Consider the following 8,078-nt stretch of genomic DNA (forward strand, 5'->3'; position numbering starts at 1 on the left):
AAATCTTCTCATGGGTGGCTGGACTTAGGCTGAACCATAGTGAATGAGTTAGATTCAAATGGGAGACTCAGGGAAAGGAGAGAGTTGTGAGTGAGAAGGATGAATAGGCACCGTGCAGAAGCAGCACTGGGCATGTTTACTGTGAATGTAAACAGAAAGATGACCTGAGGACAGGATAGCAGGAACCATGCCATATTATAGAGGCCTGGGGATGCCAAGAGCTATGGTTTGAATATGTGTCCCCTCCAAAACTCATATTGAAATTTAATCCAATGTGGCAGGATTGAGAGGTGGGGCCTTGGGGAGGTGATTAGATCATGAGGGCTCCATCCTTATCAAGGAATTAACCTATTCATGGATTAAGGGGTGAATGGATTAATGGGTTATCACGGGAGTGAACTCCTGACTTTATAAGAAGAGAAAGACCTGAGCTAGCACATTCAGCCCCTTGCCAAGTGATGCCCTGCACCACCTTGAGACTCTGCAGAGTCTTCATCAGCAAGAAGGCCCTCACCATATGCAGTCCCTTGACCCTGAACTTCTGAGCTTCTATAACTGTAAGAAATAAATTCTTTTTCCTTATAAATTACTCAGTTTCAGTTATTCTGTTATAAACATAAGATTATTGATTAAGACACCAGGTAAAAAATATGGAGTTCGTCTGAATATATATGTGGAGCAAATGCAGGCTCTGAAAATAGAAAATTGACATGATCAAAATAAGATTTTATCAGATTCATCTGGCAGTAGAGGGCAGGACTGCTTGAAGTAAAGAGACTAGTTAGTAGACTCCTGACAGGCTATGCCTATGGTAATAAAGATCTAACCCAGAATAATGAACAGGAAGGTGTAAACTACATTACAATGCAGGAGTTGTCAAATCTGAGTCACTGATGGGTCAGAGAGGAGAAAGAATAAAGAAAGCTCCTTTACTGTACCTGGATAATGGGGAAAACGGAACCATGAACAAGAAACTAGAAAGTTGTACATAAGAAACTGACTAAAATAACTCTTAATATATAATCATTTCTCTAAAAATTATACATTGGGAAGATTTTTCTGAATTATGTGGAATTATGGATGTGTTCCTTCTTGGTGGACAAAAGTAACTCAAACCTTTGGGTGAAGCGCTATCTCTCCTCCACTCTCCCCAGCCCTCTCCATGACCTTATAGAACCAAAGCCAATGGTTACTGAGTGTAGAAGATATCTGCTGTTTCTGCCTGCTAAACATCCCCTCCCCCTGCACCTGGAAACACCTTTTGTATTTCTTGCAGAGATTGCATTCCATGCAGCACAGGTGCAGTTGGACCCATTCCACCCTGCCCCATCAATCTCCTCCCACCCTTTGTCCAGCTACAAAAAAAGGGCACATAGCCCAGACCTAGCCAGTTTGTTCACCCCATGCCATGTGCATAGCACAGTGATTCAGAAAGAGGTATGTGGCTGGAGCCAAGCCCATCACTATCCATGAAATTATTCTAGAGAAGTAACAGGAAGCACTTCTTTCTGCTACAATTAAAGTCCCTATTAGAAAGTAGGAGCTCAAAATTAACACTGAAAGATTAAAGGATGAGATGCAGACTAGGAAAGGGCCTGGCTAAAACTGGAGAAGAGAAACTCTCTCAGGCCTGCCTCTCTGTAGACCAGTCTGTTCCACTGTAGGAAACCTAACTGCTGACAATCCCCAATTTGTTGTGGGTGTCAGGGGAATCTGAGACAAGTGTATCCAGCCACACTATGAACCCCTAGACCCAGCCACATCTGAAGTTGGCTGAGCTTCTGAACTTTCCAACTACATCAACAAATTTTTTTTCTTTAAGGAAATAAAATTAAATTTTGACACTTGCTACCAAAAAAATGTTTAATGTAGCTAGCTTTACTAGCTTGTTATCAAAATGTGTTCAGCTTGTGCCCACAGCTCAATCTTAAAAATCACATTACTGAAGTTCTTCCTTTCTTAACCACCCCAAGTATGTTACTCCTCACCTCCCTCTGCCTTCCATCCTAGTTTATTTGAAGTTACCTTGAAGAACTTGTAAAAGGTTGCTCTAGTTGCACACCCTCCTGTGTGAGGCCAATAACAAAGGAAGATCTCCAAAACACCTTCCAAAAAAGGAAAGCAACAAATGGCCAAGCCCAGATGACAATCACAGTCCCAGCTAATATCTTTATTGCATCCAAGTAAATACCTGGCAGAGAAGCCAGCCATGCCATGCCCCAACATCTGACCTACAGAAACTGTTAGATAATAAATATAGGTTACTTTAATCCATTAAGTTTCTGGTAATTTGTGACTTAGCAATAGAAAACTTATAGAGGACAGATTCAACAACTTGTCCCTCACCTTGGAAGGGATATTTTCACATGCCCAACATGAGTAGGCCCTTAGAAAATTGGAATGGAGACATATTGGCAGATTCCAATGAAGTTAGGGACCTGAACCTCTAAATTTGGTTGAGCCTTCTTTGTCAAGAGAAGCAGCTCTTCCAACTGTGTTTAAGGAGTTAGTATACCTTGGTCTGAAGAACTTTCCTGGTGTAGTGCAGAGGAAGGCATCAAAGCCTTAGGAAGATTGGACTTGGAGCTCCATCCTCAGACACAAAGACAAAAGCCTTTACAGAGACTATTGAATCAGCTATTCCAATCACATCAGGTTAAATCTCTGTTAAAATAAAATAAAATAAATGGTGTGAGTGTGTGTGTGTGTGTGCGTGAGTGTGCATGCACATGCACACATTTCCTGGTGATTCTGCTCCTCTGGCTCAATCTATAGTGATAAAGTTGAGGTCATTGTCACTAATCCATGTTCAAAGTGCATCCTCTTTACCCCAAGGCTTGATGTTCTCGTAATGTACCTTCCTTAAAGTGTCATTTTCTACCTGCCTGGGAAAGTCAAAAGTCACACCTATCTTTCTCAATTTGGTTCAAGAATTTCAGGACATATTAGGCAATTTTAATAAAATCACCATGAGTTATCATCAATCGGTCTTTTATAGATACAAAGAACGTTGACCGGGCACGGTGGCTCACGTCTGTAATCCCAGCACTTTGGGAGGCCAAGGTGGGTGGATCATGAGGTCAGGAGTTCAAGACCAGCCTGGCCAAGATGGTGAAACCCCGTCTCTACTAAAAATACAAAAAAGTTAGCCGGGCATGGTGGCGGGCACCTGTAATCCCAGCTACTTGGGAAGTTGAGGCAGAGAATTGCTTGAACCCGGGAGCAGAGGCTGAAGTGAGCCGAGATTGCACCACTGCACTCCAGCCTGGGAGACAGAGTGAGACTCTATCTCAAAAAAAAAAAAAAAAAAAAATGTTGCAAGAAAATCTAAAATTTTTTCCTTTAAAAATGTTGTATAAAGCCAAGTGCAGAGGCATGCACCTGTAGTCCCAACTACTTTGGAGGCTGAGGTGGGAGGATGTCATGAGCCCAGAAGTTCAAGGCCAGCCTGGGAAACATAGCAAGCCCTGTCTCAAAAAGATTATTATCACTATTATTATTATATATTTTCTCAAAGTGTTGTCTTGATATTTCCCTTTATTTTGTGTCCTTTTGTTTAAGAATGCAAAATATCTAGGATTGCTATCATTTCGGCTTGTGAAAGAAACACAAACTAGCTATAGCAGTTAGAGTTAAATCAGAGAAGCAAAGCCACTAGAGTATTATGGGAATAAAAGATTTATTATAGGAATTAGATCTCACACAAATGTGAGAGCAGCTAAGAAAGTGAAAGTCAGGAAATTTAAGAAAGAGTCATAAATGAATCCTCTGAAAGCACTGGCATGAGTAGGTAAGCTGGAGCTTTCAGGGAAATCTGCAACACCAAATATACCCCGCCACTTCAGTGAGATTGCAAAGCGGGAGCTCTCAGAGAGGTCTATGGGAAGATGTTCCCTCTGTGTAGCTACCACCTCTATGGGTTTGCAGCCAAGCATCTGGGTAAGGGGGAGGAGGGAGTAGGTCTGCTTTTGGTGAGTTGGGCTGGCAATCAGGAAGCTGAGCTGGACAGTGTGGAGGAGAGGAAGAACAAGTGGGGACCCAGACGCCTCTGTGTCTATCTATCTGACCATGACGACCTTCCAAGAATAATGGTCTTTGCTTCTTTTCCACCTTCCAAATCTCATGCGTCTTCCTCTATGGCCAACTCTGACCCAGAACCATGCATGGAATATAATTCCCAGCTTAACCCACCTGCCATGGTGTAATCCAGCACAATGACTAAGCAAAAGATGAATTTGTTATTAGAGTCCTGGGGCTCCTCACAGAACTGAGGACAGGAATGAGACTGGATCTCAGATTAGCTGGAAACAGGAGTTCAGATACCATCAAGCTCTCTGGGTATCTTGCCTCTCTTGCTGCTCTCAAGTTACCTGCTTGTTTACCTGCCTCCCTTTAGACCGGCCTGTTCCACGGCAGGAAATCTAACTGCTGACAACCCCTAAGCGTGATTCCCTGCAGCTTCTTCAGACGTGTCAAGGGAAAAGAGACTCTCAGCTCTGTCTCTTCATGCCCAGTCCAATAAATTCTGAGAAGGGACTCATTGGCCAGAGGACTGGGTCACATGGTGTCACGGCTGCTCCTGCTGTGCCAGGTGAATAGGGAAGGGGAGAACAGTTTTCAGAAGAAAGTAAATGTGGAGCAAAGCAGCTCCATAGGCATCCACTGCAGGAGGAAAGGTCTATTTATTAGTACTTACAATATAACAGATTCTATGCTAAGAGTTTTGCATACATTATCTCAGAGTGCTTATCTCAAGACTTTGAGGTTGTTACCATTATTGTTCCCATTTTACAGGTAAGGAAATTGAGACACAAAGAGATTATACCTTACTTAAGTCCCAAAACTAGCTATAGTAAGATTGGCCTGGCTCCAAAGAGGGCTGGTTGACTTCCAGTGTTCCAAGGGGCTCCATTCACTCTGTTTGTCATTATGCCGTGGGCTTCCCCCAATATTGCATATTAACAAACTTGCCAAGCTATACTCTCCTGTGTCCTTTCTCATTTCACAGGTGACAGAGACACAAAATTACCACCAATCTATACACCTGGAAACAACTCTGCCTCCTGGCACAGTGCTTTTTTCCTTATTACACACTGCCTTGCACCCTTGATCATCCACTGCAGTAAATATGATAAAAAGATACTTTTAATTTCTTTCTCATAGAACAAAATGTGTTCACTCTGGAGTACATTTAGTTTAGCATAATCAGAGCTAAAATTCCTATGTGTTATAATCATGTAAATTGCTATTGACACTACTTCAGATTCAAGAACTTCTACCAGAAAGATCAAAGCAAAATGGAACAACAGCTTCGAAGTTCATTATTGTCCTCACAGAATTTCATTATCGACAACTAATACACATTGAGCATGCTATTACAAGACACCGTGCCAGGCATAATGAATAGATGTAAGTATGTAAGACATAGTCCCAGACTTTTAAAATCTGGCTGAATGGGCTGGGTGTGGTGGCTCACGCCTGTAATCCCAGCACTTTGGGAGGCTAAGGTTTACCTGAGGTCAGACTTTCAAGACCAGCCTGGCCAACATGGTGAAACCCCGTCTCTACTTAAAAATTACAAAAATTATCCAGGTATGGTGGCAGATGCCTATAATCCCCAGCTACTCGGGAGGCTGAGGTGGGAGGATCATCTGAACCTGGGAGGTAGAGGTTGCAATGAGCCGACATCACACCACCGCACTCCAGCCTGGGTGATAGAGCAAGACTCCATCTCAAAAAAAAAATCTGGTTGAGTGGATAGAACACAGACATAGACTGTATAATCAACCATTTATGGTAGCCTATGAATGAATGAATACACTAAGTGAATGATACAGAATAGGAAGTAACCTCTGGAGACTGCAACAGTCAGAAAATTTATCATGGAGGAGGTAGGAATCGAAGCCTGGATTTTATCTAACATTTATTCCTTCAGTCATTCAATAATTTGCTCATTCACTCAATAGTTCTTCAGTTGGGCATCATGCTTAATGCATATAAGAGTAAAGGGACAATGGTGTATAACCTGGATAAGAGGCATGAGAGTTATGGGAGATAATACGATTCCACTGGCCGAATATTTCAATTCAAATGTGCAGTGTACTCTACTCTTGCATCCACCTGTCACTTGTTGAGTGTCTCTTACCTGCTGAGAACTCTGCTAGATCCCTAAATGAAGTAAAATTCTGGTCACTGTCTGCAAAGACTCACAAAACATTTAAATAATGTCTTTGTCCAAATAGTCCTTGTTGTGTAACAAGAGGACTTTGTATCACACAGCGTAGGCTCAAAGAAATGGTACAAGGGGAACATGATACATGCGTACTCAGGATTCTTGCCGTCCAGCTCTCGGAAAGAATATAACTGGACACACCATGGCTGTGCTCCAGGAGAAGGACACAGGTCCCCTGCCACCTTGCATTCTTACAGAAGCATTAAGAGGGGCAGGGATCACTCAAACAATTTGGGAAATCCAGCCTAGCTAGTACAAGAAAAAAAATGTCCTTTCTCAGATATTAATTTGCATATCAGCACTGGGTTCAGCTAGAGGCCTTGAAACTTATGCCCCTCCCTGCTCAGCCACCTTGTTGCCCTGTTGAGGGAGGGCCACTGTGCTCATCCAGGAATGAGATAACTTAAGTCTTCTCAGAAATGTAGCTCAGAGTAAGGTGAGATGGGAGGATAGACTCACAGATGGAAGTTGGATAGGTGAGGGGAAAGGGGGTGGGCACTTTTTTTTAAGACAAGGTCTCTCTGTGTCACCCAGGCTGAAGTGCAGTGGTGCTATCATGGGTCACTGCAGCCTTGACTTCCTAGGCCCAAGCAATCCTCCCACCTCAGCCTCCCGAGTAGCTGGGACTATAGGTGCGTGCCACCACACCCAGCTAATACATTTTTTCATTTTTTGTAAAGATGGGGGGTCTCCCTGTGTTGCCCAGGCTTATTTCCAAAGACTTTTTTTTGTTTCTAAGACAGGGTCTCGCTCTTTCACCTAGGCTGGAGTGCAGTGATGCAATATAGCTCACTGCAGCCTTGAACTCCTGGGCTCAAGCAATCCTCCCACCTTAGCCTCCTGAGTAATCAGGACCACAGGCACGCACCACCACGCCTGCCTAATTTTTTTTTTTTTTTTTTTTTAGAGACAGGGTCTCACTATGTTGCCCAAGCTGGTCTCAATCTCTTAGGCTCAAGTGATCCTCCTGCCTCAGCCTCCTAAAGTGCTGGGATTACAGGCATGAGCTACCATGTCCGGCTGGGCATTCTAAACAAGGGGCTAACATAGGCAAAGGTGCAGAGCCAGGAAAAAGGATGTCTAGTTCCCCACAGTAACTTAAGTGCTCAGTACAGTGCTGAGCAATAGTGGGTGCTCAGTAAATATTTTGTTGGATGGCTGAAAGACATTCAGGCCACCTGCATGCCTAGGGCCTCTCAAACTTGGTGCATAAAAGGAGTAGCAGTGTCTTAGGGAATATCCAGACCACCAAGACAAAAATGGACATAGTTTTACCGGATTTATTGGTAAGTAAATTAAAACTTTAAACAAATTAAAACAGGCCGGGTACGGTGGCTCACGCCTGTAATCCCAGCACTTTGGGAGGCCAAGGCGGGCAGATCACGAGGTCAGGAGATCGAGACCATCCTGGCTAACATGGTGAAACCCCGTCTCTACTAAAAATACAAAAAATTAGCCAGGTGTGGGGGCGGGCACCTGTAGTCCCAGCTACTCGGGAGGCTGAGGCAGGAGAATGGCGTGAACCCGGGAGGCAGAGCTTGTACTGAGCCGAGATTGTGCCACTGCACTTCGGCCTGGGCAACAGAGCAAGACTCCGTCTCAAAAAAAAAAAAAATTAAAACAAACATACGTGAATATATATTTGTTTTAATTTTATATGTTATATATAAGTGCATGAGTATACATATGTACATAAATTGCAAAGTTCCAATAAATTATTCAAATAAAATATAAGATTTGAGATAAATTTGTCTTTTGTGGAACCTCCCTGCAATATTCAGACCCCTGGGAAACAGGCGTTCAATCTTCTCCACCATTAGGGATATAAAAGTGGAAAAGCTTGAAA

This window comes from Pongo pygmaeus, chromosome 3 (genome assembly GCF_028885625.2).
Source record: "Pongo pygmaeus isolate AG05252 chromosome 3, NHGRI_mPonPyg2-v2.0_pri, whole genome shotgun sequence".
Classification (NCBI taxonomy): domain Eukaryota; kingdom Metazoa; phylum Chordata; class Mammalia; order Primates; family Hominidae; genus Pongo; species Pongo pygmaeus.